Source organism: Nannospalax galili, unplaced genomic scaffold (genome assembly GCF_000622305.1).
Source record: "Nannospalax galili isolate Female #2095 unplaced genomic scaffold, S.galili_v1.0 scaffold885, whole genome shotgun sequence".
Taxonomy (NCBI): Eukaryota; Metazoa; Chordata; class Mammalia; order Rodentia; family Spalacidae; genus Nannospalax; species Nannospalax galili.
Window position 1 is genome coordinate 117,504 of NW_008354025.1, and position 3,906 is coordinate 121,409.

The following is a 3,906-nucleotide window of genomic DNA, read 5'->3' on the forward strand; positions in this document are numbered from 1 at the left end:
AATAATAATTTATATATTATATAAATAAATAAATAAGTTTCAATAGTGAACAATATAAACTGCCACATAAGTCAGTTTCAACAAAAGTATCATCAGAATTCAATAAAGGACAGACAATGTGGTAAAGAGCATTGAACTACAGACTAGTCAGAAAACACAGCATCTGCTCCTGCTGCTGCCTCTGTGAGTCAAGCCATACAAGCCTTCCCACCCCAATTTCCACATCTGCTCAGAGACAGGACTCAATTACTTCCACCTAAATGAAAATCCTAGCGTTTTAACTACTAAAACATACAACAGGGCATACTACACTTACTGAAGACATTTTCTGTGTAGTAGTTGCAGTATTAAATGTGTTTTAGCCAGATGTGGTGGTGTGGGTTTATAATTCCAGCATTTAGGAGACTGAGGTGGTGTTTGAGGTCAAGGTGAGCTATACTGTGAGACTCTGTCTCAAAACAAACAAATATGTGTCTTACAGCATGTTTCATCTGGAAAGCCACTAGTGTAGATATATCTTAAAACCTTATGTAGTTTGGACTGTTACAGATGTATGTGTTCTAAAATTATTCCAAGAGCAGTAAATCAAAATATGGGGAAAATGGAAAGGGAGAGTTGGGGGTAGATAGGATCAAGATAAATAGGATATATATATATGGAGATAGGGGAACTAGATAGATAGATAGGTAGATAGAGAGATAGAGAGATAGAGAGATAGATAGAGAGATAGAGATAGAGATAGAGATATATTGTCAAATAACTAAAAGATTTTTTTAAGTAAATAATTGCCAGGACTGGTGGCACACAGCTTTAATCCCAGCACTGGGGAGGCAGAGGCAAGTGGATCTCTGTGAGTTCAAGGCCAGCTTGATCTACATAGTGAGTTCTAGGCTAGCAAGGGCTACATTGTAAAGACCCAGTTTCATGGCTTGAGAGATGACTCAGTGGTTAAGAGCACTGGCTGCTCTTGCAGAGAACCAGAGTTCGGTTAACAATCATCCATATTTCAGTTCCCAGGGATCTGACCCTCTCTTCTGATCTCTGCAGACTTTGAACATGACACATATACATGCAGGCAAAAAAAACCATACACATAAAATAAAAATAAATAAAAATTAATTTTTAAAAGCCCAGTCTCAAAAAAAGAAAAAGAAAAAAACCTCATGACTGGCACTGTAAATTCAGCCAAATACACATGGGAGGAAATTACATAGATCCTGGAGAAAACCCTATCTCATATCTCAGGACAAATGAAACTTCTTACTATGTGCTAAATATCTATCCTTATATTTACAGACAAGCATACTGTACAGCACTCATCAAAGAATCATTTTTGCAACAGATGGAGGCTACTGAAGAATTGCACATCTGGTCAGACACAGAGAACATATGTCTGAGAGATGCCCAGTACTGAGTGACACATCTACAGTTGAACCTCTACAACCAAGGCTCATGGAACAAAGCGGAGTAAGGGGTGGAGAGAAAACTAATGCATCCCCCAACCTTCACCAGTAAAGCTTCCTCATACAACAGAGTGCAATGCACACAGAAGTTTTAAATAATAAGAGACTGTAGTGTGTAAGATAGGACTTCTATGTGGAACCTCACCCACCCAGGGTTCAGGGACCATTGTGGAAGAGGAGGCAGATTTTAAGAGCCAGGGCTAGTGCATGAACACAGGGAGAGGGAGGTGTCTGGCCCACTGGAAGCTTGCACATGTGAACTTGTGGACTGGTGTTGTACAACTGAGTTGAACCATGTCAACTCAGTTGAGCAGGGGCCCAGAGGGGAGGCAGGAAATGAATGGCAGGCCGGCACTAGACCACGAGCTATTCGAGACTGATTGCTGCTGGGTGAGGGAGAGTATGACTTACATACGACCACTAGATGGGCTGACTGGACTCCAGTGGACCATTTGCGCTGAAGACTTGGGTACAAATGTCTAAATGAGTAGGTCTTAGCACGTAGGGCAGAATACATGAGGTTTGGTGGGGGGATGCGGGAGATGTGGATCGGGGAGGGGATCTGAATTTGATTAAGAACTATTGTTGCAAAAACCCAATAAAAAATGAACTCAAGAAAAGAAAAGAAAAAAAAAAAAGATGGAAGTCAGCAAGGTCTACATAAGGAGTTCCAGACCAGCTGGGGCTACAGAGAGACCCTGTCTCAAAAACAAAAACAAGAAGCAAACCAAAAAAGAGCAAATAATCCACTCAATAAATGGGCAAATTAACATTCTTCAAATGGAAAAAAGAAAAATCACAACATGACAAAGTTTATCTAAGTTAATTTGATGCAAACTCTGCTACATTTTCACATGCAACATTTAAGATGTAAACACAACCACATGAAAAGGAGGGTTATAAGCATTCCAAAATAAAAATAAGCAAACAAAAAAAGTTTATTTCTATTTACAGAGCCTGTATGTAATATCTCATTTTCAGCATTAGAAAAGAAATCAGAATCAAGTCATTCTAAGTTCTGCCTACAGATGCTCCACCAATTTTCTCCTCTTAGGGGTGTAAATATTTTCAGTATATAAAATGATCTTTAGAAGGTCTAGTAATTTAAAAATCAGGTAGGTTCACACAGGAACACATTAGCCTGAACAGAGCACAATCTCTGAGGCAATTTCACAAAAGAGGCAATGACAACAGCGCAACTGATTAAAATTATGTAAATGCCATTGACAAGGTAGGAAAAGACTATAGAAACAAGAAGCACCAATATTACCTTATAGAAATTTTTTTTTTTTTTTTTTTTGGAAATGGGGTCTCACATAGCACACACTGGTTGACCTCAAACACCTGTAGCCAAGAATGACCTTCAACTTAGGCCCCAAAGGTGGTCTACGCTGTGCTGGGGGACAAGCCCAGGACTTTATGCATATAAAGCAGACTACCAACTGGGATACAGCGCCAGCCCAATGAGAAACTTTTTAAAGTATTTCTTGAATGTGTGTGAGAGTGCACATATATTTGCAGGCATGTGGCAACTTCAGGTGTCAGTCTCAGGGAGGCCATCCACCTCCTTTGAGACAAAGTCTCTCATTGCCCTAGAATTCTATTAGGCTAGCCTGTCTGGCCAGCAAACCCAGGGAGTCTCCTGTCTCCACCTCCTCACTGCAAGGACTGCAAGTGTGCACCACCCCACATGGAATTTTTACATTGTTCTAGAGATCTAACCGTGGTCTTCACATTTGCAAGCAAGCACTTACCAACTGAACTATACCCCTGGCCCAATAAGCAAATTTTAATTAGCATATATTCATTAGACATGAGTTCCAGTGATATTTCCACACATGTACGTAATGTACGTCAGTCATACACCATTCTGCTATCCTCTTGCTCCTGTAATCCTCCCCTATCTCTTCCCAGCTACTACCCCCACTTTCACTTTGTGTGAGTTTTACAGGAGCATGGGTGAAAGTTTGTTGATGGGGACATGGGACGCTGCCAGTGGCTAACCCACTGAAGAAAATGTCTCTCCCTCTCCATTAACTAAGCAGATATCCTCCAGAAGGGGTAAGCAAGTTTTATAAAGTGTAAACTACCTAATAATTATATATTATGTTTTTCAAGTAATCTATTTGCATGTTTAGAAGTTCAAATCATTGTTATACTTCTTCCTTCTAATTAACAATCCAATAATAAAAGCAATAGAAAAGTACTCTAATAACTGATATAATTCTCAAACTAAAAATATGTGAATAATTTTAGAATATAAATTCATAATTCTATATATCTACTATAATTTTTGATTATTTACTGACAAAACTGTACTACCAAGCATCAAGAATAATGTGAAATTTGTCACTGTTCCTATAATGTGAGTTTGCCATTCACTGCCTTTCCAAGTTCTCTGACCTATACAAAGTTTTTCAATGTAACTGTGTTACTTCTTTTT